The 22,482-nt window shown below is 44.5% G+C and overlaps 1 protein-coding gene across 15 annotated transcripts in view; it reads right to left on the bottom strand.

The window, feature by feature from the left end:
* The window catches only part of PHF21A (PHD finger protein 21A), a 133,471-nt gene extending 115,113 nt beyond the window's left edge, over positions 1 to 18,358 (bottom strand). For 2 of the 15 annotated variants that reach the window (XM_068945848.1, XM_068945860.1), the window contains exon 1: positions 17,930 to 18,181. The gene's annotated coding sequence lies outside the window, so the exon portion shown is untranslated. Of the gene's footprint in view, positions 1 to 17,085; positions 17,557 to 17,927 lie in introns of those variants that run through there. The other 13 variants (XM_068945853.1, XM_068945861.1, XM_068945849.1 and 10 more) reach the window with 13 other exon arrangements.
* Between the last annotated feature and the right edge of the window lie 4,124 nt (positions 18,359 to 22,482).

Below are 22,482 nucleotides of genomic sequence, written 5' to 3'. Positions count from 1 at the left end.
CGAAGGGACCCAGGGATGAGCAGTTGCATGCGCTTCCAGTTTCAGAACTGGATCACTTGAATTGCCTCAAATCACTTAAAACACTTCATCTTCCAAATACAAACACACGGCTAACGACACCTAACTGATAACAACGCAAGGATTCATTCCGGGTCTTCTATGTTCTTAAAGGTGTCTGAAAAAAGGTTCACTAATACACAAAACAATGGTTTGTCCAGGTAAAGACAGAGAATCAAAGCAACTTTCAGCTGCTTACATTACACGTGCTACAAAGACAAAAAACGTTATTCAAACTTCCTACTCACGAACGCCCAAAATGTCAGTCCCACTTTTTCAAAACCAGCACGAAAGTTCTCATACAAACAGTCAAGATAACAGTAATTTTTATGAATTAAACTTTTCTCAGTTAATAGGTTCCTGCTGCAGTTACACAGTACACCAGAGACTGTTCAAATTCCACAACAGATTAATACTAACCTACCCCCAAAAAAAATTTTTCCACAACTTGCCAAGCACCCACACAAAAGCACAAGCTGCTAAGAGCTTCTGAATATAATAATGTAAAATTATAATTCAAATTACTAAATGCACAAATAGCAAGTAAGTTGAAAGGGGGTTGATTTCCCCCAACAATAATCTAAACCATCTAGATATCTAGAAATTTGTACAACGCTGTGAGACTCGTACACACTGAGCAAAGCTGAAGTACAGGGTGCAATTCCTACAGCAGGTAAATTGTTACAGTCTGCGTGTGACATCCCCACGTTCACACGTGAAGCGTTAGCCCTCTCACCCTCCAGGGTCCGGAAGTCTTCCGGAGAGAAGTGTCCGTCACAGTCTCCCTTCCCAACCCCTCCGGTATGGTAAGAAAGAACACGTGCACTGCTCTGTCAGTCGAATAATTTAATTTCCAATCAATACTTACAGAAGAAAAGGCAAATTCACATGTAAAAAAGGTAAATTCTCACGCAGAAGTACAATACTCAAAGTGGTACTTTCTAATAAGACTTCCTCTCTGAAAAGTGTCTATCCCCACTCCACAGAAATTCAAATAGTTAATATAAACTCCCCAAAGCAGCACACCGAAATGTTCCAGATACACAGGGATTACAACTGTGAGAGTTAACACCTGCCCTTGACCTGGCAACCAAATTGCTTTAAAACTGATCACAACATGCCTCATTGAGATCAGAGCTGGGCGAGTGAGGAGTTTTGGCTTTAAAAAACACTTTCAAAAATGAACAAACAAAAAATACCAAACTGTGAAAATTACACAAAGATGACAAAAAGACATGCAAAAGATTCCTAGTATTTATTCAGAAGTTAGGCTTATGGCAAGTTATAACAAAAATATCAGAGGCTTGGTGAAAGAGACAGAACAGTGACTTCCACAAACTGGAAAAGAAATGGTCTGAAAATAGAAGTAGGGGTGACACTACTAACCAGAAGTGGTGTGACATAATTCACAGTAGTGCAGCTTACAAAGTACTGGCTATTTAAACTATCTTGCAAAATCATGTCTCTGAGGAACACTCTCTTCCAGGCGTTTATTGGAGAATATAGCAGATTGCAATCTTAACGATATGAAGCTCTTAGATATTCAACTTCAAAACAAAAGAAAGGGGCACTGGAACACGCAATTCAAACAGCTAAAACCTCATACACCATATCGCATCAAAGAGGGGAAGGTGAACACATTTCCATAGCTCACACCACCTCAGAGCAAGATCCACGAGAGGACCTTCCCCTTCTTGTTTAGGATACGTTTAAAAGACTAAAAACAAAGGAAAGCCACAAATGGTCACAGAGCAGGGAGGTTATCAGAACAAGGATCAGGGTTGAGGCTTTGCCATCGAACATACTTGCAAGCGATCTGGCAAAAGGGGAGAGTACAGAGATTATAACGCTTTCCATTATTCCAGATGGTTAGAATTAAAGCAGACTTCAAAGAGTTACAGGGGATCTGATAATACCAAATGATTGATTTTCATTTGTCGTTTTATTGTCCCATGTTGACAAGTGCAAAGTAACATACTCGGAGGAAAAAATAACCCTAACTATACATACACAACGACGAGTCTAAATTAGTCATCCCCACTTAGGAAAGAGATTTTGAGATTACTGCAAGCAAACAGTTCGACTCCCAGCAGTGATTCAAAAAGTCAGAGAAAAATCTTAGAAGTTATTAGGAAGAGAGCAGAGAGCAACATAAAAGACGTTCCCCTGTGATGGATGCTACAGCTAACTCCGGCCACCTCACCTCAAAAAGGAAGCAGCTCAAAACAGCAGAGAAGGACAACAGCTGGGGAGCACGTCTGAAACCAGCGAAACGGTTTTTCTGAGACCGACCCACCAGGCACACAAACGGTGCAGTTAAACTGCGTGGAACTCACTGCTCTGGAAGGCAGATGCACAAACGAGTTCAACAAGGCAATAAACAAATTCACCCATCAACAGGCTTCAAGTTGCTATTCACAGTGTAATTGCCCAAATGAAGTTTCCCCATCAAGCAGCGGCTAAACAAGTGTCCATCACAAATTTACTCTGTTACTATTTCAGAAGTTGATACACTTCACCTATTCCTTGCACTGCTAAGCCAGCTGCTGAGGGCTACTGATAAAGGCAAGATACTGCATTAGATGGACATTTGGTTCAGCATGGCATGTTAATTCTTGCATTTAATCACATTGAGCAGCCATAGGATCAGGAGGTTCTTCTGGTAAATAAGCTAGACTATTATTCAAACATAACACTAAAAGCAGAAACTGTAACTTCTGATGTATTGCATCAGCAAAATAAATCATACGATCATATGATCATCAAGCATATATGATCAAATATTCCACTCTTAAAAAATAATAATAACCCAAACTACTGGAAAATACAAATACTCTTACAAGCCCCTCACTGACCACAATGTCGACCCAAGGAGTTTCAGGCAGTTAGTCTCTCTCAACCTAGAAAGACCCAGAAAGTTGGAAAGCAGCACTAAACATAAGCCATGGATGTTTGCTGGAAAAACTGCCAAGGCCCATTTAAGATTGGCAACAACTTGGCTTCCTCCCAACTGACCAGAAGAAAGATCTCCTGAACCAATGGATTCGAAGGAACATGTAGATGCATGTCTGACTCCTGTCCAAGGAAAGTGAACTTGCCAAAGACATCAGGTCTTGTCCGACCCTGAAGCAGGACTCGATGCTCTCCCTTTTAATAAGCAAGCCTAGCTGAAGGAACACTCCTGTTGCACAAAATGCATAACCTCTAGCTGAGACCCAGGACACGCACTGAACAAAATCCTGCTAGAAATACTGCAAATTCCGCTAAAAAGTACTGCCTAAACAATCCGGTGAATGTCTGTTTCCTCATCATTGTCAACTTCCTCCTCTTCTGACAGATGAGCTTTTGAAGATAGCCAAGCTGAAAGCCATGCAGGATAAACAAGCAGGTCTCAGTCTGTGAATCCTGACAAAGAAGCTTCATTTTCCAGCGCCCAAATATGAAGAGTCTGGAAAACAAAGTCAGTGTCCTGAATACCTCACCTTTCAGTATTGCTGTAGGCAGTAAAATGAACATGTCCAATAAGGTGTAAGCTTGATCAGGAACACGCAAGTCTCAAGAATAAAAGAGGAAAAGAAAGAATTGCAGCTTTATGATCAGGTTCATGAAGACACAGACATTGCCTCGATAAAATTACTGCTCAACGACACCGGTGAGAAAGGTGGCCACAATAGAGTTCGGAAGAGAACTCCTGGAAGTCACACAAAAAGACGACAAAATGAAATTTTGCACTGCTTTACATTTTGTTTTCATTTCAGGTAGAAGGGCAGAATCATGCTGTTACTTAAATAAGCTTCCTGCTTAAGGGATCACACAGGTTGCATTTTTGGGTTTGGGGGGGGGGGGGTTGCACTTTGGGGTTTTTTTGTTATCTAGGCCAATAACAGCATTGGAATCAGTCCTGCTGAAAGAACATAATGCCTTTGTCATCTTAAAGACCATTTGTGTGAGCTACACAAGCAAAAAAAAAATGCACTGCAAACCAATAACTCAAAGAAATTGGCACTCTTATTCATAGTTGGAAACTTCAGATTTAGTAAATGTTTTCTCATTCAACACTGTCATAGGCTGAACGTTTCAGGTTGAATTTGCCGGTATCCCCTTGAGAACACTGAAGGAAGATTTAATCACAGCACGTGTTTGCTCTAAATTTATCCTTGCTTCAAAGCTTCTGCTGATGATCTGCAGGGCAAGATTTCTCTATTCTGTCCCACCAGTACACCCCACCACAGATATATAATTTGTCTTCCAGATGCGTAACTTGGAAAGTTTTCTTCTGAAGTGTCCTATCTTGCACTGGGACCAAATTCTAACATCAGACAAGGTGCACAAGAGTTCCAAGTGGCACCAAGAAACCTCTCAAACCTCATTCACATCTTTAGCTCATGATAGAAACAAATGCTTATCCTCTCGCTCTCCTCCTGAAAGCAAAGGGGTTTTTCCTCCCCTCTCCCCCCATATCATGGGATACTACTTCAATTGCTACGCAAAAAAACACACAGATGAATTTGACACATACCAAAATACAGACAACCCTTTTATGTATCTTGCTCTACTCACACATTAGGCTGTATGGAGATGGTGGAAGAGAACTGTATTCTCTGGATTTATGTCCGTTTGCCGGCAATTGCAAGTGACTGGTCTCAGCTATGCAGGCTGACCTTTCTAGCGCGATACTGTTCTCATACTGTTTTACTTCACATTTCCATGTCACTTGCACGCAAAACAGACTTCCTTTGGCAACACGGAGAACAAGAACCCAAAGTTTTCTCCACTATAAGAGAATCTGTTCCACAATTAACGTAATAAAAATGCAGCACCAGACAACACAATCCCATTGGATCTAAGACCTTTAACACCAAAGAAATACAGATAAAAATTATTTTAGAAACATTATTTCATTAAACACTGGTGATGCCAGTGTCAGTGACTGCACATAAACAGGAGAAGTATGCCAATCACTAAATTGTTAGCGCAAAAAGACATTCCAGGAAGTTTCTTTACACCCCCTCTACAGCTCATGAGATCAGCACAAACGGAGATTTCTAATTCACAGAAGTCACACTGTAGAGCAATGAATGAGACACAGTAGTTACTGAAGTTGCCTTATATTTGGCCTTAAGAGCACCTCCAAAATCTCAGAGTTGAAGCGTTACAACATAACACTTCAGTAAAGGAACTGCACTAAAACAGTTTACCGCTGAAAGTCAAAGGCTTACGCAGAATCAGAGTCTGAAAACATGAACAGTTCTAATGAATACTTGAGGGGTGTGCGCCAAAGTTCCTGAGCTCCACAAACACGCTAAGACACCAGCAGATGCCACAAGCAGTACTGTTGATATGAAATTAAGGGTCTTAATTGGAGACACTCCAGAGTAGGAGACCCACATTTAAAGGATTATGACCCAATGCACCCCAAAGATTGAGAACCTAATGCTATGGATAATCACAGAATCAATCATACAAAGTTCTAAGCATCAGAGTCAGTCCTTTAGGGGAACTATTTATGCTAAATAGAGATTTAAAACAAGAAATGTTCTTATATTTACAGCTCTGGATGTTCACTACGGGCATACTAAACACAGAAATTCTTAATCTCACCAAAAAAAAAAAGAGGGGGGGGGGAAGAGGAAGAGAAAGGGAGCCAGACCTTTCAGATTTGCATTGGTATATCATATCTGTATTGAGCAGCACTCAGATTCAGTGGCAGCAACACTGAGACCAGTTGACTGGGACAAACACAGAAATGGCAGAATCAGCAATACCCAAAATTTTCCACATGGAAAAGGAGTTTTTGCCCAAACTAACAGAGCAAGATATTTGTCACTGAGCAGTACTGACATAGGTGGATCAGAGGATTCTGCTCACAAAGGCTGGGCACAAAATAGCTTTAACAAGCAGTTAAAACTTGGGTGCTGACGGAACCAGTTACTCAATGCCATTTTTGCTGTGCGCTGACCCACTGCATACAACTGGTTATGTTGCCAGAGTCGGAAAACACAACGCAGAAACCTAGTGCTGTTATGAACGGAAGACATCGGAACGCTGCCTCCCCTTTCACCACACCAATCACAGACAAAGTCCCTTCCGGAGATGTTTCAACTTGTTAAATTTAAGTCCTAACCTTAACTCTGACCCTTGGGATGCACTAAAAATATGAGCTCATGTAACAGTATCTGTTGAAACACTATCACATTTGCATGAAAATATGTAATTTCTTGCATTAATTGTACTACAAAACAAGGGAGCCAGGAGGGTGGACAAGAGAACAACAACAAACTTTCTTCTACATTCCTTCAGGTTCTGTGAAACTCAACTCAGGACCATTTCTTGGCACCAATGCTTATCTTCATAACCTAGACTTCACTGGATTTCAAGCCCACATTTATCAATCATTATCTCCCCTGTGCACCAAATGGTCTCCTATTCATATTCAAACCTCTACTTTTCCTTCAAATGAAGATAACTTAATAAAAATATACCCAAAACTTCAAAAATAAACTACACTATTTGTTATGTACACTCCGTTTTGCAAAAAATCTCAGCTCCTTTGGAGCAAGCACCGCTTATTGGTATACCACCCATGCTTAATCAGTAAATCGTTTTTAGGGCTGTTTTTCTTCACAGCGTAACAACATTCAGGACTGGAAGGAAGCAGGCAGTTTACAGGATTAAACACAAAACAGCGAGGGCCTCCACTCCTAGCTCAAGGTCTTCAATTCACTTATTGCAGTGTGGAATAAATCAATCTCTCTCTGCCTCAGTTTCTAATCTGAAACACGGGGATAACAATACTTACCAGACAGACCTGTTATCTTTCAAGTGAAGCAGATTTTCAAATAACAGGCACACCTATACTCAAGCGAATAAACTATGCTGATTCACAACAGCAGATTGCCTGCGCCAAATTCCATACAGTATTAACAAGTCAACAGGAAGCACTCTGAAATTATTACACTGATGTGCTCTTTTTCCTTCCCCTACATTCCAGTCAGCTGGCACTCTCAGTGCTCTCTATCAGTACAGAGACACAGGCATCAACCTCAAATTCTGCTTTCCCTTCCCCTTTTATTATGTTCTCCCTCATCACCCCTTAAAAGCTTGCTTCCCCCCTAGCCCTCCTTGTCCCCCCCCCCCTTACCCCCCCCCCGCTCTCCCCTTGGCAGCACACACATGGGAACCGTAGCATCTGGAGACTGGTATTTGTAGCCGGGGTAGTCACACTCAGTGTGGGAGTGCGGACGGTAGTCACTAATCTGAAAGGAAGAATTCAAGTAATGGTACACTTATTAGAAGTTCCTTCCTTCTCAAAGCCGTGATTATTCAATATAAGTAAAAAGATTTACACACTATATCACATAAACATAGCACTGAATCACTGTGCCAATCTAACAAGGAATTGCCTAAGTATACAATTAGTGTTTAATGGAAGAAAAGCAGAGTGCAAGACTGCTGTACAATACAAGTAGACCTTGCTACAAGAAAAACAAAGTGTCCAAAACATGGCTTTACAATTACTCACACCAATTGCCATGGATTTTTAACTGAATAATCCCTTACTTAGAATAGGAACGTTAAAATGTAGATGTCTCCATTTTTAGTGGCCACTATAACCAACTGAAAGCTAGTATTTTAATCTTTTGCAATGCTGACAGAGTAAAAGGGTACCATGCAGCACGGTATGATTAAGCTTTCTAAACAAAAGGATCACAGCAGTTCGAAGGAGGCTGTTGGTAGCAGTCAAGCTTCCCTCTCCCTCACATGATTTTCTAGTGCCAAGAAGCTGGGACCTATACTCAGGAGCTTCATCCAGGAGAGGAGGCAGTAACGTACTGTTGGGAGACACTCCTCTGACTTTCAGGTCCCTTCGCATCAACATCGTCACCTCCTTCCCTCTGCTCTCTCTTGGGACCTGCTGACTCCACAAACACAGCAGCCCTGCTCCGGCACTGGGCTTGGACATGGGGATCGCTGCCACACAGCTGGAAAGATCGCCACAACAGCAAGAGACAGTAAAATAAGACAGAATAGGGCAGGGCACTAAACTAGCACTGTGTATGCCACAATAATATCAAGATTGTGGCTTATAATCGTATGTTTATAATCACAATGCTACTGTGGTATCAGTCCATCAGTACTGTAATTTCTTTGCAAAGTTACTCTTTAAACAAATTCCACATTACATATGCCAAGAACATTTTTGATGGTCCTATTCCTGTGCTAGAAGAGATGTTTAAGCACATCTCTCCTCACACACAGAAGTTCTTGTGCATTCCTTTCTTTATATATTCCTCTCCTTGCTGTTCCAAGGATGACTTTTAAAAAAAAGAAAAAAAAAAAGTCCCACTGGGAAAATCCTAGCTCTTCTCAATTCAGATTCTGATCATTTCATGGCAGAAGGTTTAAAAAAAAAAAAAAAGCCATACAAAATCCACAAATGAAAGTTTATTTCAAGTGCATGATGGCAAGTTTCTTCTAGTGTAACTTTTGTTCCCTCAAAAGTGCACGAGTCTTAATACCAAAGACCACAGCACAAGTCTTATTACCAAAGACCACAGCATGGAAAACAAGGTAGAGAAAACACTAAATTTAATCATAACACAATGGACATTTTACGTATCTTTTTAAACCTTCAGCTATATGTGGGATAATAGCAAAAGTGATGGAAAAAAAAAATAAAGGATAGTAACTCATCACCTTTCCCACACTATGCAAAAATTCTGGAAGAAGCCATTGGAGTTTCTGACAACTTCCCATTGACTTCAGCCAGGCTGGGATTTCCTGCTAAATCAGGACACATTTGCTCTTACAAGACAAGAGGTACTTATAGAAGAGCTCTTTACAAAACTATGCATCAAATCCTTCTGTACATCCCTATTGCCCTGATTCCTTATCTAGAAGGCCCTGATACAGCCCTGTTAAGAGGGGCTACTGTCACAGACTCTGTGGAGGATGAAATGTCCTTAAAGGACAAGATACATCATCATCTCTGGCAATGCACCATAAGACGACACTCTAGTACATATAGATTTACCTTGGTTTCTTCCCCACCTGTTGTGTAGGCCCAAGCAGTTAATGAAAGGCATCTCATCCTTACAAAGCAACAACCATCCTTCTAATCTCATCAATATACTAATAATAACTATTTCAGTGCTCTGTCAGCAATTTGCTCCATATGTGTTGCAACAGGGGTAGGTAGGGAAAATTCAAAGAAAAATTTCATTACTAACTATTTAGAAACTTGATTAAAAGTTACAGTGCATGCAACGATTCAGATGAATCTCTCCACCAGATCTACTCTTTTTTATCAGTTTTAAATGGAAGGGTTCAGCAATGTACAGTGTATACAATGCATCAGTGCTGACAAAATAAACTTCTTGCCTCAAGGAAGCTATTACCACCTAAATATCTGTCATATTTATAACCTGACAGGTGAAGGAGAGCACAACTTTTTGTTGATTTTTTTTGCACAACTGTGAGGCAAATGCGCACTCTGAATTTTTACCAAGTGGCATTTCCTGTCAGTTTGAGAGAACAGTTTTGCCACACAGACCTAGACAGAAGCTAATTGCACTGAATACACAGAAGCTACTTTCTAACATTAGAAATTTACAGGTCCTGATCCTAATTCTTATTTAAGTTCTAGTTGTTTGCATTCAGATATCCTCTCTGACTTCTGCAGCACTTAAAGTAAAACACACATGCTTTTTGCAGGACTGGAGCTCTGATTAATTTCTCCAAAACATCGGAAAGGTTTACTTCACATTGTCTGCCCTTTTTATTTTTATTTCACACAAACTTAGAAACAAATATATTGACTGAGATCAAGATTAACTTTTAAGTAAGCAAACACTTAACTTCAAGACAACTGCAGCATCTGAAGCTTGGCATCTGAGACCACAAAGAACATTAAACTTGTTTCTGGACTAACAATTGGAACCAGTTTAATGCCCACTTTATCTTTAGCAAATCCCACTGAACGTTAAACACATTTTCACAAAAGACATTAATTTAACTCTTACAGATATACAAGATCAACATTTTAAAAGTTACTGTTCTGCTATCCTTACTCTGGCAGCACTTCCAGTTTCCTGGAGGAAGTCCATGCGAGTTTAAGCTTAATGGTCAGGGCTCAAACACACCAAAAAAAAAAAAGAAAAACACATCCAGGTGTGATCTGCTTCTTGTCTCACCTGCCAACACCTGGATTCTGGATTCTGTGTTTCCTTGGTAACAACTAATGATGTCACTAACCCCTAAAGCAGTAAAAGAAACATATTTCCCGGCTCTGCTGCAGAAGTTAGTCATGTCATCACCTGACCTCAAGAAACAGCGAGCTGAAATCCGATGATGGCAGGCAAAGGCTTTCCAAGTCACCTTTTGCTAGGACAGAACTCCACTGCAAGGGTGGGATGGCCATTTACAAAGCAAACCTGGCACAAAACGTGTAACGGAAGCCTCCTTTTGCTAAACGCTTCCATCTGTAACACTACCTTGAAAGATGTGAGTCTTCAAAAATATCAAATAGGACACTTTCAGTCACAGATCAAGCACAACATTAGTGCCGTTGTTTATAGATTCTTTGTACAAAAAGATATATGCAGTTGAGAGACTTCCTTCATCAGCTGCTCTTCCCTAAACATACTACTCGATTAGAAACTATCCATCAACTTGTACATAAAAATACATGCTGCTGCACAGCATTAGCAGTACACATTCAAGCTCCCCAGCAAAGAATTACATATGGTATTGACTATTTAGTTTCTAGAACATAAAAGCATCCTTCACCTGCCATCCTGAATCTCAAAGTTCTGCTCAGGAAAACTACAGGTCCCAGGATGCACTAGTTTCTTTTTCCAGGCAAGCTATTCAGATAAAAACAGAGCACTGCATACTGGGGCCTGTAGTTTCCACGAGCCACATTCTTATTAAAGACGAGACCAGATGTAGGCCATATTGCACACTTCCATGGGCCAGCATGCAGCAATACATACTCCATACGTTGAGATACCTGCTAAGAGGAAATCAGGTAACTTAGATTAACATCTAGTTCTCATATGTCAAGAGACTACTGGAAGTGCAAAGATTTCAGTAAAAATGAACATTAGCTAAACAATAATTCCCAAAGAATAATCGGCAGTTTAGCTACTTTCAAACATGCAAAGTGGGCTATGGCTTTCTAACATCTTCCTACCAACACAAGTGAGATTCCACCTCCCCCCCCCCCCGAACTGTTACGTTTATTAACATTAAAGCCTGTTTTCAAAGCGTGCTCTTACCAATTTCAGTAAGAAAAGTATGTTTGGCAAGGGCCATATTCTCCCTGTCCAGAATTTAGTGATCTGGAAACAAGTTACTCCCTCCTCCCATTTCCAAAACGTACTGCAGCAGGAGCTTGCCCTCCCTTCCCAAAAAGCAGCAGAGCTTACTGAGAATTACAGAGCTGTCTCTCAGTGTAGGCCTCGGAGAGGAATACACTGCACTCCAGTAAAGGGAAGGGCAGCTCCCCCTACCAGTCTGTTCTGCAAAGGCTTTAATCACAGAAGGAAACAACCAGGGATCAAAATGAACAAATCTTCCCCCTCCCCATCCTTTACCCCCTCCCCCAAGCCCTGGATTTTTTTTAAATAACACATAAGGACTTGGATGGAATTGTGTATATATGTTTTACCGTTCTTAGCAGAACACCACAGTCTTTGCAGCGTTTCCAGGCTAGCAGGCAGGAAGGCAGCGCCCGCGCAAACGTGCAAGAGAAAAAGGTCCAAGACTCTGAAGCAAGCGAAAGGCAGCGTCCCATCGCAACGAAAAGACAAACAGCGATGCCTAAGTCGCCGGAAAGACATCCTAATGCATTTCCCTATATAGGCAAAAGGCCTCAGAAGCATCTAAAGGTTTTGTCAATACAGCAATACTGTCCATAGGCCAAAAGACAGCTGTTGCCATAGTTACTATCAGCCAGCTTATCAGAAAATAATTATTGTGATTACTCAGAAGTTTTGTTAAAACAATGTAAAGCTTCTCCAGAATACTACTTGATCTCTTCAATTAACTGTTTGCAACTACGCTGCCTTCGGGACCCACACGGTTAAGGACGCTCGGATCCACGGGGTCGGCGGGAACAAGGGAAGGAGGAATCGATGCTCCTTCTCCCGTTCCAGTACTGACAGCTTGTATTTTCACAGGCAGAAACGACGAGACCAAACCGAGCTTAAGCTCTGCTGCGTGAGTTCTCTTTCCAAGGCCTAAAGACAGAGTACAAGCACAGACCATCTCACAGGCGCAGGCTCCAACACGCCAAAACCTACCCCGGTTATTTTAACCATTCATGCATCTGCACCCCCATTCAAAAACGCACCAGCTGTGGTTTCAAAACACATTTATAATTATAAATACAATGACAGAGACCCTCATTTAACAGGCAAACAATACCATTTCTGTAGCAAGCGAACTTGGTAACATACCCTTTCATTCGACAAGCACAGTACTGTCAGGTGGAAGGGCAGAATCTGGAAAACACACGTTTTAAGAAATCATACATTAACACAGCATATAAGCCAGCGTGAATGTGGCCTGCAACAGAACTCACGTAAACAGAGTTGCACTCCTTATGTACGATATACAAACATATTCCCACCGATAACAGAAATGTTAGGCTAGGTTTTAAGGGGGTTGTAGTATGTGGGTGTGCCCCTCCCCCCCCCTTTTTTTTTTAAAGGAATAAGGTTTGGGCATACGAGCTCTAATCAAAGAGCGAGTGTATACAGTGGCAATGAACAAGAAATCTCAGGTGAGAGGGAACACATAATAGGTCACACAATCTAAGCATAATGCTGGCATGGGGCACTTGATTGCTATGGAAAAACTTTTTTAAAAAATCATTAAATGTAAAGTTTACATCATCAAAACAATGTAAACAGTATTGGTTTTTCTGCAGAGTTTGTTTTTTAGATTTACTGAGTAGCATATTCTTTCTTCAAAAGCCCACAGTGATCAAAGCATTAAAACAAAAAATTCAGTGACAAAGTTGAAGCTTTGTTAGGGGAGCAGGCATAGCAATAATTTAAGACAGAAGGAAGGGACCTTTCAGAACTTTATACAGCTTTAAAATTATTCTAAAGACAGGTGATTCTATTTTTAAAGTGCAATTGCCACTTGAGCTGACGACCTTTTCTCAACACTAGGTAACTTTTTTAAAAAACATTTCCATTTCTGCCTGCGTTATAGCCATTTTATATCTATGCTCTGCTTTTGTGAGGTTTTGACATAACAAAAGCAGAGTCAACCAACTTAAATCAGACTTGATCAATTTTTGTACAGTGAGGAACCTGGTAAGGTACAGGAGTGATAAATTATTTAAAACTTAGAAATATACTACCTTTATTACAAAAAAACAGATTTCTTAAAGAAATTGAAAATAAGAAAATGCAAAGTAACCCCCAAATGTAAATAAACTTCTGTTTTGCCTGCATAATGCATAATCCACCACCAGCACAAGCCAAGTAACTGGCTTTGTGTTGTACTGAACATGAAATATTAATGTAGGATACCTATAAAAACTATCCTTCAGTTCACCCTCTATTTACAGGGTACTGAAGTAAGTAGCTTGCCCCTTGCATTCAGTGCACATCTCAAAGCTCTTTTGCACACCGTCCCACCTTTCCAGTATACAGTTTGTTCTTAAATAACCTCTGTGCAGTTAAAATACATCAGAAGCAGGATGCGAGCAGCTTTTTGGCACAGAGTAATTGAACAAGGGCAGTTCACGAACACGCAGGAGCCAGGCCTTTTGTGGAGCCTTACACTTTCCAGCATACGGCTACGCATGTGACTGCACAGTCGTGAGCATAAAAGGCTGAGAGGGACAGTAAAGAAATACTATTAGAAACCTAATAATAGATTTTTAGCACTGCCCCTTCTACACAAGGAGCCTCTCCTACAGGCTAGTCCGCTTAAGCAGGCACATTACCACGCAATGCCCCTCCAAAGGGCAAAGCCCCATCACACTGAACTTCTTTCCAGAAGATTTTAAACAAACAAGCAAAACCAACAAACAACAGAACAAAAGCAACAATACTAAAGAGGTCAAGTCACCCGCATATATTTCAAATGTGAAGTTTATCTTGACTTTCTGGTAACGTGCACATAACGCCCATAGCATACGAAAGGATGAGATAGTCCATCAAGGTTCTTACAAACTAGTATGCAAATGAAGCATAAATCTCAGTTGTAAACAAATTCCAATAGCATCAATTTACTCCACCGAATAAAGTCCTCCCCAGCTCAGAGAATAAGCATCAGGGAACTGGAAAGCCATAATATGTCCATATGCTATTATAACCACCACAGACAAACTGCATGCACAATCTAAAGGGATAGCAGGGCTCACTATTAAAGCTTTCAAGAAACACTCAGGATCTCACAACTTTCTAAGGCGCCACTGACAAATATTTTATTTTCCTAAAAAAAACCACGAAATTTGTCTCCTTTGTATGGATCCAGTCCACTGATAACTTTTAAAAGTTATTATTTCAACAATGAAGTTTGACACACACACACAAGCCCTCATCTCTAAAAACAAAAGTAAAGTTGGCGTAAGAACTTTTCAGGTCCAACACTTGAAACGCAGCTGAAGTTGCATGGCCTAGGGTGAAGAGCGATCTTCACAAAAACTAAACTGATGGCAGAGAATTTGCTTTTAAAGCTGGAAAAAAAGTGAAACAAACAGTATTTTTCTCTGACCTGTACAAAATTCATAGTTTCTTAGTTTTGCTTTATTTAAGTTTTTTGAAGGAAAGTCTTACATTTCCATTCCTGAAAGGAAGAGAACTGATAACACTCCCCCCCATGCTCCTTCTCCCAACCTCCCCATAAATCCAGTTCAGGACGCATATAGAAAAGAGCAAAGCCTAAAAGCCTTCAGACTGAAACCTTACAATGAATAATAACAAAACAACTATTTTAAGAGTAAAAAAATCCTCAGTGTGACATCTTGAATTAGACACCACGTTAGTTTTGTTAGTTACCTGAAAAATCACTAAAACCCGTAACAAGATTCACTCCAACTTTTTCACTGCTCCGGTCAGTAAAGCTAGAAGTCGTAGGTATGATGTAGATGACATCCAGCTGGTGTTAAGTACTTGGTGAACAAGGAGCCTACCTTCTGCTGGACAACCGATCTCTTAAGACCTTGAAGTGATATTCTATATAAGCCAGTATGCAATAAGAAATCAATGGATAAAGAGGTTGCTTAATATTCCCTTTGTATCTACTGCCAGTTGCTCAAACTCCTAGATCATATAACTACCACACAATAATCTAATTTCTCTACCACAGTAAGGCTGAAAGGTTTAAAAACAAATGAGAAGCATTTCACCTAATTTTTTCAATGTAGTTTTTAAGTCTCATTTGCTGAGCTGCAGGATTCCTCACTTAAAAAAAAAAAAAAAAGGCAGTTTAAGTTCAGCTATCATGAAACACACGCAGATATAAATAAAATTCCCAAACCCTAAGATCTTTCTACTGAAGTGTGGTAATTAACTTCTCTAACTCACATGGGTAGTTGCAGACTTTTTTTTTTGTTTGTTTGCTTAAGATCCTGTTCCTACTAGTAATTTAGTATCACCTCTTATATACAAATTATAAAGTTATACTGCACATAGTCATTAACATGCTTAATATACAAGTTTTATCATTATGTATTAGCTGGATAGAAGGTATGAATTTTTGATTTCTATTTTCAAGGTTTTATGGAGCTTGTTATTTTGTTCCCAAATTAAGTCTCGAAATAAGCCTCCTTTCACCAAAGTTAAACACCCCCCCCTCCCCAGCTCTGTAAGCAACCCAGCCTCCCCAGCTGGCTCCCGGCAGAGGCACAGGAAAGCCAAAGGAAACTGACTTCCAAAACTGAAACTAATGAGGGGTCTTCATTGTTAGGAAGGAGCACAACACAAGAGTAAACAAGCATCACCGCGGAAAAAAGCTTTTCAGCTGTTTGAAAGTCTACAATGTGGGGTGGGGGGGGGGGACGACATACGGGTGTACAGGGGTCTCTATCCTTTAACCTGATAACAAGCGACAGCATACCTAGTAAAGAAAATTTCACTAGCTCGCATGAGGCTACTTCTTAGAAGAAGCCTGGCATTACTGAGCACGCGTCCCCTCCTCATTTTTCCATGCTCAGACCTCCCATACACCACAGTACACAACTTCCTCGCGACATGCAAGTTATTATCCCCAGTGGGATCCTTTTACACGCAGTCTCTCCAGTGAACAGAAGTTCATTGTCGAGCCCAGCGCTTGGGCCCAAACGCACATCCAGGGGGGGAAGAGAGGAAGTGCTCTTATCTGCAATTTTAAGCTTTGCAGGCAATCACCGTTACTTACAATTAAGAAGTGGGAACAGGTGTAGCAGATACCATACTTTGATAGCTGAACAAAGAATATTACAGCATGTGACTGAAATGTGATGACATTTGTACACCAATCGAAAACAAAAGCCACTCTCCAATGGCACTCTTTCCTCCACCCCCAAGAATTAGGAACTTGGAAATCACTCCATATTGAAACACATCTGCTCACAGCCTCATTTTCTGACACTTGAGAAGAAGTTGAATGAAGGGCTCCATACACTGCTTCGACACAAAATCACCTAAAAGCCTAGGTGTACAATCCTGCAAGCACCCACCAGGCTGCCAGTGCGGCCGGGAGAAAAGAAATCTACCAACGAGGCAGCTCAGAATAACAACAAGGAAGGGGAAGAGGGGGGGGAGGAAAAAAAAGAGGGTGGGGAAAAAAAAAAACACACACAAAAAGCAGAAAGGCAAGTGAAGAAAGGAGCATGCACAAGAGGACTGTACCAAATGGCAGAGTCCCACATACAGCCCCACTCCACCTACACGCACACACAGACGGAGGGAAGGGGGGAGGAGGAGGAGGAGGAGGAAGGAGAAGCGCCCGTCTCTAATCCCGGCAAGGGTGCCCAAGCAGGAGCGTGAACCCCCCGGGGCGCCCTTGCGCGGCGCGCTGTACCTGTGCGGGAAGGGCAGCCCCAGGGCGACAGGGGCAGCAGACACTTCGCAATAACAAGTTGCAGAAGAAACGGAATTTTCCCAGCGCGGCTCGGGCCACAAAGACAAATGAAAGGAAAAAAGGAAAAAGGAAAAGAAGGGGGGGGGGGGAACACGACAAAAAAAAAAAAAAAACACATACACCACATACACAAAAAAAAAAAAACCTGCAGCGGCAGCAGCAGCTTTACTACGAATTATCAATCAGCGACAGCAGCATCATCCCGGAGATAATAATAAAACTTCCCCGACAGCATCGCGGCGAGGAAGGGCACCACGAGCCAAGGGCCTGGCAACAGCCGCCCTGAAGGACCCGGCGCGGCGGGGGGAGGGGAGGGAGGGAGGGAGGGAGGGGAGAGGAGGGGGGAGGGAGGGGAGGGGAGAGGACGAGCCTCTCCTCTCCTCGCCTCTCCCCGCCCCCTCCCGGTGCAGTGTGTCATCCCCGGGCCCGCTCCTCCCCCGCCCCGCCGCGCCGCGCCGGGCCGGGCCGGGCCGGGCCGCCCCCGCCGCCCTCCTCCCCCCTCGCCCCGCCGCCGCCGCTCAGAAACTTCTGCCGGCGCCCGGCGGCCGCGGCTCCCCGGGCGCTCCCGCCGCCCCCCCCTCCCCTCCTCCTCCTCCTCCTCCCCGCCGCCCGCCAAGTTGCTGCTCCGCCTCTCCAAGTTGGCCGGAGCGCCCGGGCCAGGCTGTTGCTCGGGCCGAGGCCGCCGGCCCTGCCCGGCCGCCGGGAGGGAGGGAGGGAGGGAAGGAGGGAGGGGGAGAGGGACGCGCGGGGGGAGGCGAAGCCGAAAGGGGGGGGGATACTACACCCTGGTGGCGGCGGCGCTGCGGGCTGGCCGGGGTCCCCCCGGCAGGACCTCTCTGGGAGGGGGAGGACTCTTCTTCATAGGGGGAGGGTGCTGGCGCCGCCGCTCCTCCGGGCCGGGCCGCCCCGTCCGCCGCTCCCGGGCGCCTCTGGCCCTCCGCTCCTCGCACTTTCTTTAAGCTAAGCGGGGAGTGGAAGATGGTAGGGCTGCTGCCTTCTCCGCCTCCTCTTCGCTCGCTCTCTCCTCTGTGGGGTCCTTTTCCTTCCCCCTCGGCCCGGGGGGCTCCTCCTGCCGGCGGGAGGAGGGGGCGGGCGGGGAGGAAGGGACGAAGCAGAAGAGGCGCAGGAGGAGAGAAACTGTGACACAAAAACAAGCCGAGAAGCTGAACTCTTCTTCAATCCCATTCACCCGGCCCGGCCGCAGCACCCGCTCGCCGGGATCCCTCCGCCGCCGGCCTCCCTCCCTCCCTCCCTCTCTCCCCGCCTGCCTCCCTGCCTGCCTGCGGCGCGCTCCCGCCCGCCCGGGCCCCGCCGCCGCTGGGGGGGGGGGGAGAGCCGGGGGGGGGGGGATGTGTGGGGACTTGGGGGGGGGGGCCGCGCCGAGGCGGCGCGCCCGCTGCCCGGGGCCGGCGGCGGCGCGGTCCGGGCGGGGGCAGGGCGGGCTCCTCCGGAGGGGGGACTACTTGACGTGTCGGTGCGGCGAATTTATTTCCCTTTGCCTAAGGAACGGGCTGTGCTGCGGCCCCCATTGCCTAGGGAAAAAGCCCGGATGTGAAGTGAGTGAAACTAAAGTAGAGTGAAGTAGGGCACCAAACTCTGCCGCCGCCGCCGCCGCCGCCGGGCGGGGGCCGCCGGGCCCCGCCGCCGCCACCGGCCCCGCCGCCGCCGCCGCCGCGCGCGGACAGGGGTGGGGGAGGGGGGGGCTCGGCCGGCGCGCGGCCCCCCCCCCGCACCCGCCCATTTCCCCCCCCCCCGCTCCCCTCCCCCCGCGGCCGGCCGGCGCGCGGGGCTCCGCGGAGGCGGCGGCGCGTGCGCGCGGCGGCGGCGGCGCGGGGCCGCGCGCGGGCAGCGGGCGCGGCGCGGGGCCCCGCCGCGAGGGGCTGCGCACAGGAAGTTGATGCAACAGGGCGGCGGGCGCGGGGGGCGCGCAGGAAGCGGCGGCGGCGGGCGGGACGGCGGCGGCGGGCGCGCGGCCGCGGCGGCGGGGCCGGGGGCGCGCGGGCGGCCGGGGGCGCGCAGCGGCGGCGGGGCCCTGCCATGTTGCGCCGGCAGGAGCGCAGTGCGCAGCCGGCGGGGCTTGGCGGCCGCCGCTCTCCGCCCGGCCGTTAGCGCGGTCGGGCTCGCTTATTTATTTATTAACTTGCTCCGGCAGCGCCCGGCGATGCTGCCATTTGCTTTCATGCTCCGAGGAGGGAGCAGTGGGAAACGGCTGCGCATCAGCTCGCTCTCGCTCGCTCTCCCTTTTTTTTTTTTTTCCCCTTTCTTCCTTCTTTCCCTCCCATCCCCCTTCCCCCGAAAAAAATGTAGTGGAAAGTTAAAAAGTTTATAGGCAGATTCAAAGCTGTAAAGTTGTATATGATTAATGTGCAGCTTTTCTGCAGTGCGCGCTGATGCAAGAGGTAAATAAAGATGAATTTGACGTGCGAGATGTTAAGAGCAGAATCAAAATGTTCAAGGATGCAGGAGTCCTCATTTTCCCAAATCAAGACACGTTTGCGTGCACGAGTAGAAAGGCAGCCCGGGGACCATCTTTTCTGAGTTTTCACGACACAGCACAATGGGCTCCGAGGTGCTGCCTCGACCCCGGCAGCAAACCGTGCAGCAGCAGTGCTTACCTGGGATAAACTAGCTTGAGTCACAGGCATGACATGTATCCCAGGTACGTCTCTGGCTTCTGAACCTATTCTGATGCACAGAAATGCTGAAACCTTGCCTTTATGTCCTGAGCCACCATGGCTAAATCAGTGGGACATGTCCTGAACGCTGCAGGATTTGCACGCGCTTTCGCAGAGAGCCAGTTTTTGATGCAATACGAAACCGTGTTGTTTTTTTTTTTTTACTGGCCTCTCGCACTGCTTTATTTCTTCAAAACGTTCACATGTTGGGAAGAAAAGTGAGCGTGTGCATTACCTCTGCAGATGCTTCAGGGAACTGGGATGAACTCATGATTACGTTGTGAAACTAAATGCATAAAGCAGTCATGACGAGTAACTCGGGCACGTGTCGCGATTGGGCAGTAGCGCACAGTTTCGTCATCTAGAGGATTCCTGTGCGCTCCAAGTGAGTGTGGATTTACAACAACGTTTCCTCTCAACTGTCAAAAAATCGGGCTGCCCAGCCATTGCTTATTTAATTACTGTTAATTTCCTACTTCTTTTCCATCAGTTTGTTGCCAAGTTCCGTGTGATTTGTGAACTTTACAACATTTAGCGCCTTTCTTAAAGCTGTAGCTCCTGGACTCGTATAAATATGTGAGAATCTTCTTTTTTTTTATTATTACATTTTTAGCTTGTGGGTTTGTAGATATGCGCTTGAAGACACAAACCTTAAAGGCACAAAAAGAAAAAGGTACAAGGCAAATGAAATTATCCAAAAAATGCATTGTTTTTGTAACCTCACATTGTTGGGTTGTTCTCAAAGCAGTCTTCCCCCCACCCTTTTTTGAAGGCCACACATGATTCTGAACAGCAGGGTTGGGACAGCGCTAAAAAAACACAATCGCAGAAAATACCACAATGCGCACCAAATAGTTATTGACGCTTGTTATGTGTCTCGCGGGCTAACAGGTAAAGTCATATGCATGGGACTACCAAAAAATTCAATAGCCATTGCAGTAGTTTTTCCAAAGTGTCCAACTGTGACAAGAAGTTTCATTGTTAGCATAATAAAAATATTACACATTTTTAAATAAAAGTCTCTTTGCTTTTTATGCTTATTTCTGCTTTGTTTCTACAGCCACTCAATAGGTCAAGTAATACTGAGATCAGGATGATTATAGTCAGATCTGCACATTAGTTGACTGAGATTTGCTCTGGGGGAGGGAGGGGGTGGGCGGGCGGGCATCCAGCCCCCCGCTTCCTTCTCTCACCCCTCCAGTCTTGATTTTGTATCCACATGTTAAACTTCTCTAAAAATCTCAACCCCGATACTCGGATGTTTCCCCCAGTTGAACTTGTACTAACAGCAGTTCAAGTTGTAGAGGCTGAGCGTTACAACCCAGACAATAGCCTGGATTTTAATTTTACCTTGGGTTAGCGTTTGAAGAGCTTGGCAAGAAGACGAGTCAGCGTACTCTGCAAACAGTCTGACTGGAGTTGCTTTTGTCCTTCAGAGTTTTAGATAGAGGCACCGCAAAAATAAATACTGAGTAAAGCCTGTTTATTTCTCTGTTTTTTATCTTTCTGATTAACAAGCAAGTTAAAAGAAGTTAGAACTAGTGATTAAGCATCGTTATAGATTCGGCATGTTTATTCTGTTGAGGAGTCAATACGTGCACTTTGGCTAAAGTTTGCTTTAGAGATGAACTTTGGACAAAGTTCAAAGAAAAAAAATCATTAGCTGTTACCACAGATGTGCAAAGAAATGTTACATAGTTTGTCTTAGAATTCAGGCGGTGATCAGTGTCTTGTGATACTGGTTATATTCAGTACACGCTACCGGCAGTGATCTTCGGGTCATAGCCAAGTAGAGTAGCTTAGGCTGTTTTTCGCTCTGAACTCAGCAATTCAATCCACAGATGAGGATTATCAGAAACACTGGAAGTTTTTCTTTCCATGCATATACCATTCCTTTGTTCAGACTCGGATAACGAAGAGAAACGATCCCAGCCTCCGTGCTGCTTGGCTTCATTTGCATGTCAGTAATAAAAACTTCCACAGGTGCCCGAGTAACATTCGGTTACTAGCGGCATTGAAAGTGGTTTCATGCGTGGAAGCAACTGTACTGTCAGATACCCAGCTAAATGTCTGAATAAACTGACTCTTCTTGTTGGTTGGCTTCATATAGATATACCTAACATGCTTTGTTTGCATGCCTAGCAAAAATGTTCCTTCCTTTGCTTCCTGGGTTTTGTCGAAGCAGTTGCCCTCCGCGCCTCTCCCTCCGAATGTTGTACTGCTGCTGTTCATCACAACTTGAAGTTCACTTTGTACAAATTTTCCACTTTCTGGTTGATCGCATTGGCCTGGCTGGATACTCACCCAGTTCCCTTTTCCAAGTTTATTGCCTAAGAGCACTTACAAGCACAAGCCAAATCCAAAGCCTTTCTGAAGTTAGTGGAAAACTCATACAAATCAACAGGCTTTCAATCAGAATTTGCAGGCAGCTGCTCCAAGATGATGTTTGTCATTCAGTGTTATTTCACCAGTCTGGGCAAATTTCAGAGAAGGAAGCACGGTCCGTGTAAAGTATTAATTCAAGAACTCTCGCTTACAATTTTTGTAGTAAGCGTTTAAAATAACAAGCTACATCGTATCATGCTAGTTTCATTATAACCAGCCCATCTCACAGTACCATTTGCTGAGACTACATAGCGCAAAATGAGAGAGGACGTTAGTT

Source organism: Struthio camelus, chromosome 5, assembly GCF_040807025.1.
Source record: "Struthio camelus isolate bStrCam1 chromosome 5, bStrCam1.hap1, whole genome shotgun sequence".
Lineage (NCBI taxonomy): Eukaryota > Metazoa > Chordata > Aves > Struthioniformes > Struthionidae > Struthio > Struthio camelus.
The sequence above is the reverse complement of the archived record's forward strand: the minus strand, read 5'-3'. Positions and strand labels throughout refer to the sequence as shown.